This window comes from Lolium rigidum, unplaced genomic scaffold (genome assembly GCF_022539505.1).
Source record: "Lolium rigidum isolate FL_2022 unplaced genomic scaffold, APGP_CSIRO_Lrig_0.1 contig_11274_1, whole genome shotgun sequence".
In the NCBI taxonomy this organism is placed as follows: Eukaryota; Viridiplantae; Streptophyta; class Magnoliopsida; order Poales; family Poaceae; genus Lolium; species Lolium rigidum.
In genome coordinates this window covers 157,644-165,912 of record NW_025899806.1, presented here as the reverse complement: position 1 = coordinate 165,912, position 8,269 = coordinate 157,644, and the positions used below count along the sequence as shown (strand labels likewise).

Genomic DNA, 8,269 nt, shown 5'->3' with positions numbered 1-8,269 from the left:
ACAAGATCTCATTGCATGGCACTATAGCTCCCACCGTATCATCATTGATAGTCGTGTGAAACTATGGACGACATATATCATATTTGGACAGTTGAACCGCACATAGGGATGAAAACGGAGCGGAAACGCACAAAACTGAGTGGTGCCACATTTGCTTTTTTTTTTTCATAAACAAAATCGGATACAGAAACCCAGAAACAAAAGAAAAAATAGATATTATCGAAAACACATACTGATCGAAAACGCTGCTGACACAGAGCGATGCATATGTTAGCCGGAACTAAGGAAACCGTTTAATCATGAAAAAATATCTCAAGAACTCAAGCAAATCAACAAACTTGTTTCTTAATTCTAGTGTGTGGCTCATTTTATACTAGGTAAAAGGAGAATGAAACTGTGGAAGCCTCCTTAAATGCATGAAGGTATTACATGATCGTTAATTTTTGGATGAGCCGCTTTTGAAGTTTGGCTTGACAAGGTCATCTAATGAGATTGTCCGATTGAGCCATGCACATCAAACACTAATGCACATCAAACACTAATACCGAAATTCCATATTCCACCGAAAAAACGTTGTTCCATTTTTTTGTTTCCGTTTCCGCTAAAAAGTTTCCATTTCCTTTTTGCAAAATTTCGCTTCCATTTCCGCTTTCCCGCAGAAAAATCAGAAACTTTCCGCTGCCATTTTCATCCCTAGCCACATATGCATGATGCATCATGTCTAGTCAATCACAACGGTCCATGCCAACGACGTGAATGAAGTGTTTTCTTTGTGGGAATTGCTAATTCTCATCTAACTCGTGGCGTATCATGGAATGCGTGCAGGTAAATCTGGAATCATTAATGTGAAGTTAATCGGAATCAGCAGATTTAGCCGGCGCTTACTACCGACACAAGGTCGGCCAACGATCTTTTTCTCCGTTTATAAATGGAAAACACACTACCGACACTGAGAGATATATGGGCCTATTTCCCTGCTCTTCGTGGGCCAGCAGCGAGAGAGAGAGCCAGAGGGCACCCAGTCCCTAGTTTCGTCGAATCAGGGCGGCAGCCGGCAGAAAATCCCCAAGCCGCCGCCGCCGCCGGTGATTGTCCCTCATCATGCCTTCTCCTGCCGCCGGTGAGTGGCCCGCTGCCTCCGGCAGCAACCATCTTCCGTGGGGGCGCTCGTCCTCCGCCTGGGAACCCCCGCGTCATCGATCTTCCGGGCCCCTCCCCCCCTGGATCAAGCCTTGTGCTGCCGCCGGTGAGTCCTCCGACAGCAACGATCCGCCCGGGGGGGACTCTTCCTCCGCCCATGACCCGCGTCCTCGATCTCCCGTGCCCGCGTATTCCCTCGCGCCGGGGATAGGCGCCGCCGGCCACCCTACTGGTCTGCTGCACCCTTTGGACCCTTTGGACAAGCTGGCTGGCTACTTTGTCGAGGCGGCCCGCCGCCTCCCCCTTGCTGAAATCCCCTACTTGGCCCACTGCATCACACACAGAGCTTGCGCCGTCGGCCTCGCCGACCCCGTCACCAACATCATCCTCACTACCATCAACGCCTTCGCCCGCACGGATGGCATGAGGTGTTCGGCGGACATTGAGCAAACCAGGAAGGAGATCAGCTTCGACGTCGTCGCTCGCGCCTCCTGCCTCGCTCTACAAAGATTCATGCTCTGCTACTTTCGATACCTCACCCAGCGTCAAGCGGACCTTCTACTCCGCATGGCCGGCTTTGACCTTCGCGCTGCTGTTGAAATCGTTGAGCTCCATCTTGCTGGCCCAGATTGTCATCATCCTGAGCCGCTTGTCCCGGACTCGGCCAGAACCAAGACAGCATTTGAGGTGGCCGGCTACTTCGCCCACATACCCTACCTCGCGCGTCTGATGACATCGAGTTACCCATGCTGCAAGGTCGACCCTGTCCTAGAAGATTTGCGCCGAGGGGAGAAGCTCACACCGGCTTGCGTCTACAAGCTCTGCGAGTTGCTGCGCAATCCATGGTCGCCGCCGCCGTCAGGACCCCCACCTCCTACTCCTGGTACTTCTCGGGACAGCGGCGGCGGCCTCACCCATGTCATCTGCTTCGGAAATGGTTCTTTCGTCACGACTCGCATCTCAAAGGACGGCGTCGCCACAGCCACCTTCACCGCATCTCCTCCTCCGACTGATGCTGCTGGTTTCTCTGAAGACGCGACCAATTTACTTAGCATGTTCCCCATCCACCCTGGGAGGAGACTAGCCAGCCACGCAGACTTTTGCTCGGCGACCTTAGGGAGCCCAGATTTCCTGCCGTTTCTCAGGCTGCAGCTGCTTGACATGGTCCATGGGGTGTATCTGAAAGCCATTGCCATGCTACCGGTTCGTGCTCTACGCGAGGGCCACCTCCTCCACTCGCTAGTGACAGCCGGTCACTGCTACGGGCCGTTGGACCCTGTGGCCAACGTTGTCATCAACACGATCTGGTACGACGCTCTCTTCCCGCTCTCCAAGGACGTCGCTTCCAAGCTTGGAGCAGCGGATATTCTCGACGCCCGATCCATGCACCATGTCGAATCACGTTCGATCGACGGCCTGGTTGCCTACCTCTGCAGACCCCCTTCAACATTAGGTGAGCAAGCTGCTGTGACGCTCCTCTGCAGAGCTCGATCGGACATCCCGATCTTGGACCTAACCAATATGTGTGATGTGGCGCAGGCCGCGAAACACCCCCAGCCTGCCGCCTTCGGGGAATTCCTCGAACGCGGGTCCATTCCAGAGCTATACCAACTGTACTGCCATGCTAGGGTTCATGGAGATCCGGATAGCGCTTTCGAGCAGATAAAGATGGCTCTAGTCCAGTCAACACCTGTTGCATGGGTGCAAAGATGTGCTCAGGACATGGACAGTGCATCAGTTGCTTTGGAGCGGCTAAATATAAACGACACGCCAGCCTTGGAGACACTGTCAGCAAGGAGGGCTTCCTTCATTTCTAAACAAGGTTATTTCCGTGGAGAGTTGGAACGTTTGCTGATTGGCTATGGCGACCATGATCCCCTGGTAAGTGCATACACTTGTCCTGCCCATTTAATTACAGCAGTTTTAGATTTCAAATGTGAATTGCGTAGGAGTTGCATTTGCTTTGTTTTTTTGGGAAAATTCTGTTGCTGTGCAATTTTCTCTTTTTCTAGACTTCTATTACTGAATCTGCAATCTGATCATAAAAGAAGGTTCCAGTTTCCAAGTTTCTCGCAACAGCAAACATTAATGTTGGAGCCTGGGAGGGAGCACCAGGGTTAGCTGTCAGGCTGAAACAGTCATTTGGGGGATCTGCATGTCGCAGGAGTGAGAGGGAGGAAAAACAGATGTGAGGGGGAGCACTGGAGTAGCTGTTAGGCTGAAACAATCATTAGAGAGATTGAGCTTGCCGCTGGCTTCCGCAGCTGGTGATATCGAGCATATTATTCCCAATTTAAAGTTGGTTTATTCGGCAACGGCAAATGCTACTCATTGGATGGATTTTGACAAACTGAATTTATTCACTACTAAAAGAACTTGCATGTTCGCATGTTGTATACATCTTCCCTTTTAGAGCACCAGTTCATTACTAAGCGTGACTAAATGAACTTTATAAAGTGCTTAATATATTCCTGTTTAAAGCACCAATTTATTTGTCAAGGCTAAATACTTCCTTTTTCAATGTAAACTTACGAGCACATAGAAACCACCATCACTTTTAGGATATTTTACCTTTCTTTACGCTTCTAAATAATTTTTTGAATTATAATGCGCCTGAGCATGCCACTGATCCTCTGTCGTTACATGCCTCTGTGCATCATCATCACTAAAGAACAAATAGTTTATGAATTCAGCAATCTTGTCTATTTTCTAAACCATCTGTTTAGCAACATCACACCATCTTTGTAGTGCACTGATTATCAACAGCTACAGTAGGCACAATGTAGGTGTAACTTTAAAACATACAACGAATATTAGAAGTGTAAATTGGCCAACTGATAGAGAACAAATAAATTATGGTAGCTGTTTACGTAAGAACATAACACGAATTAGGTAAGAGACTGGAATATACTCAAACTTTTCCGAATAGGTGATAAAGTGGAGCCATTGCATTGTTAGATTCAAGGACGCATATATATGAACCTTTCTAAGATAGATGGCTGCTTATTAGGACCTGAAATTAGACCACATGACTGTTGTTTCCAGAAAAAAAACATCTCCTTTAGTACTGCAAATTAGCTTACAGTTGACCATTATTATGTAGTGCCCGGGGTTATATTCCCCTTCCGAAAATGGAACTATTGCTTCGTAGCAAACTCTTATCTACCTTGTCCATTAATTTCAGAGAAGCACGTTTAGTGGAGTAGTATATCATCTGGTCTAGGTGGTAGAACAAGGACCCAGGAACCATCAGGTTATGGTTACGGCAATTACACGAGCATGACTGATGTTTAAGATCCATTTTTTACAATTTTGTTTTGGTGTGCTAGTTACTACCGCCTAAAGATGCTTATTCATTTTTTTTTACCATATAGTGTTATATGAAACATTTAGCTAAGGATATCAGAACCATGATAAACCTGATAGTTTAAAACCATTCCTTTGCTTTGGTGCCCTAATCTGTACAGCTAGATTATTCATACCAGACTTAGTATCTCCAGGGATTCCAGTTAGTAGCATCATGGGTACAATTAGTACAACCTGAGAAAGCGAAAACAAGATCACAAAGACATGATTGGAGGAAACATATGTTTGAGGAAGGAATCTGTAAATGATGGTTTTTCTATAAAAAGAAGCACATCATAATTATATACAAAGTATATTTGTTTGAAAATCTGCAAGAAAAAATATGGACAGCAGTGACAAACATCAGTTGGTCAGGCTTCATCCATAATAAGCACACTCATATGTGAGCAAATGCAATAAGATTTTCACGCCAGGCTTCAGATAATTTTTAGAACTAAACTGAATTTACTTATACTAAGTATTGTCACCTTGGTAACTCAATCCAAGAAGTTGCACCGCTGAAGCCATACCATGCCATCTCTTTTCAATCTTCTGCCAAGAAAATGTTGGTCTTGCTGGTTCTCATTCAACAAGCAAGAATGCATGACAACCAATGTTCTGATTAACTTGGTTCTATGCATCTGATATAAAGTACGGACATTGGTAAGATAGCTAGAACATCTTGCTTATTGCTAGCTGCTTCCTAGCACATAGAAGGCTTGCACCTGATCTATGCAAAAAAGAAGTCCCCTCTCTTTGCAAACAACTATTTTGCTAATCTAAATATGAAATCAGTAGATGCATTTTTTTGTTCATTGTCTTCATGCTTTTTCTAGGCACCACTATACAAGCTGGGTGTCATCTGTGGAGTGACAAGTCAAACAAACTACAGATACACTTCTGTTTGCCATGCCAATTTTTTGGCTAGCTTGGATGGTGGATTATCATGGGAGCTGTTTTTCGCTGAATTCTGGAACCAAGCAGATAATAGAATTGAAGAACCAAAAAAGTCCTTCTGCTGCCCTATACCGGATGACCACAAATATCCCGGTAAGCTCTTATCAGCACCGAGTTATTCAACTCTTGTATATATCAAGTACGATATGGACAACATGAAGTAATTTGGAACTTGACAACTTGAGGCTCGACCCTAACTTACAAATCAATTATCATGTCAACAAGAATGCAATGAATTACAGCCGGATCTTTATCTTGTTCATTTTTTATTTTCAAAACAGGTCGTTGTGTTGTTTGCGAGAATGATTCGAGTGTCATCATCCATCCACAGTCGGGCAAGTATTACATGGGACACTCAGGTCTACTTCCTCAACTAGTCAACCTTGTGGCTGATACTGAGGAATTGGACTTTGACGTAATTTACTCAAGTGAAGGTGGTGGAGGAGGAGTATGTGGTATGCTGCATATCTTTATGCAAACATTTTACCTATTTTCCTTGCTTGGCTTGAAATGTTGTGACATGGCAGTGCACATTGCAATATTGCCCCCATTGTCTGACGACAGCTGATAACATCTTGCTATATTTTACAATGTGCAGGTCCTGCAACCGGGGGAGTGAATCAAGGGCCCGCTTCTCATGTAGAGGCTACCAACCCATGCCCTTAAGGCCCTAATTTAGTTTCTGATAGCTTTCTTGTTAGAACACAAGAAATTAACTCGTCAAACATATCCTGTAGTTTCAGTACTTGCTCAGGAGTCAGAACCATGTGTGTGAGAATGTGAAATCTTGAGCAGATTTGATACATCAGTTCTAGCCTATCCACTTCGAATTCCTCTATTATTTCATGTCTCCGAAAAGTGGATTATGAGATGTGAGGCCATGAGCTAGCTATACCATATTATTGAATCTCAATCTATTCAGTGTGATTTCATCCTAGAAGTATTTTTTTATTGGGAAGTGTATTCTCTGAAAGAAAAGAAGAATAAAAGAGTCAGGTTCGTTGCTTGATATATTCTAGTTTTCCTGACATCTCTGCTGGCTGCTGCCTTGCTTCCTGTGTTGCTATGCCTACGTTTCGTGTAGCCAGCGGTACCTCATTTTCACCAATCTCATGGCACACGGGTGACTCGGATGGCGAGCTATGTGTAGCTCGACCTCCATTTAAGGTTTTCGGTTCACCAGCATCTCCTAAAGCTACTATACATATTGCTACCGACGTGGCTAAATGCGCCTACGCATCTCGTATGGATGGATGGTCGACCTTGCGGTAGTGAGTGCCTGAGTGGCGCGGAGGCGACGATCGCCGTACGTACGTGTCTGCCGCATTGTCACGGAAGCAAAGCCAGCTAATTCTGTGGGCGTGTCGTGCATTCTTGGTTCAGAGGACCTGCAGGCTGTAGTTCTTGCTGGATGATGGACCCAGGTTCATCTAATCAAGCTGGACGGTGCGTCTGTAGTTCTTGCTGGATGATGGACCCAGGTTCATCTAATCAAGCTGGACGGTGCGTCTTCTACTCCTGCTCCGCACGGAGCATTAGCATTTGCAGCGAACGAATTCAACTCACGTGGGTGGTGCGTTTCTTGGCGGATTGCCCAACTTTGCTGCATCGTCTTTATTAATCCACTCACAGAAGAAGGCATCTGCTCTTCTCGTGTTCCACCACACAGAAGAAAAGCATTGGCGAGGCACCGATCGACAAGCAAGAAAGTAAGTAAGCATGTCGAGGGATGAAGCCCCGGGCAGCCCGCAGCTGAGCCATGGCCCTTAGCGGCTTCAGCTCCCTCTTATCCATCTCCAATACCAGCCACGCCCCTCGTCCACCTCCACATCCTCACCACCACCTCGACCTGCCCTCTCTCTCCCTCAGCATCGGCACCGACGGGGAGGAGGGTCAGGTCGTCAGCAGCAGTGACCATGACGCCACCGCCCGTGTCTGGATGATGAACAACAGGGAGTCGGCCCTGCGGTCCAGGGCCAGGAAGAAGGCCTACGTGCAGGAGCTCGAGAAGGAGGTCCGCCGGCTCGTCGACGACAACCTCAAACTCAAGAGGCAGTGCAAGCAAGTATGCCCCATGTATTCTTCTTCTTCTTGCAGCTGCTGAGCTGCACCTACCTATCTAATCAGGTTCTCTGTACTTAACTTACTTAATCTCCATTTCCTTCTAATCTTCGATCTTTTTTTTCCGAACCATGCAGGAGAAGTGCATGTGAAATATATTATAAGAGAAAGCCAAGAAAAGCAAAGTTTACGGAGAGGGATTTTGTGCACACGAGCTCCACTGCACCTGCCAGCTGTTGCTCGATTCGCCCGTTTCAATGTTTGCCGCTGTGCCAGAAGTATTCTTTTTTTGGAGAATACACCCTGGGAGGTGTATTGATCGCATAGAAGAAAAGCCAGAAGGCTCACACCACATCGTACATGCTGTCAACAAGGGTGACAACTCCCAGAGAAAAGCCTAATCTCTGTCCCTCCACGAGAAAGGAAAGGGGTCTGGAAAATCAAAAGAATCGAAGCGAAACAACCTAGCTAGACACCAACTTTGGGACTCTTCCTTTATCCTACCCCTAATCGCTCGAGCCTCCGGCGTCGCGCCGTTGAACACCACATCGTTCTGGTGCCTCCAAATACACCAGAAGACAAGGATAACCGCCGTCCAGAGGTCCCGCCTAGAGCCCGAAGGGCAGGTCAACGAGGACCACCACTGCAGGAGGTCGGTGTCAACGGAAGGAAGCCACTCCATCTTCCCCCACCGGGCTAAGGCCCAGGCCCAGACCTCGCGAGCGACCACGCAACCTAGCAGAAGGTGCTGGATGGACTCCGGCTC

At 47.0% G+C, this 8,269-nt stretch overlaps 1 pseudogene; it reads left to right on the top strand.

The window, feature by feature from the left end:
• Positions 1-7,161: 7,161 nt before the first annotated feature.
• LOC124680275 lies at positions 7,162-7,655 on the top strand (annotated as a pseudogene).
• Positions 7,656-8,269: the final 614 nt, after the last annotated feature.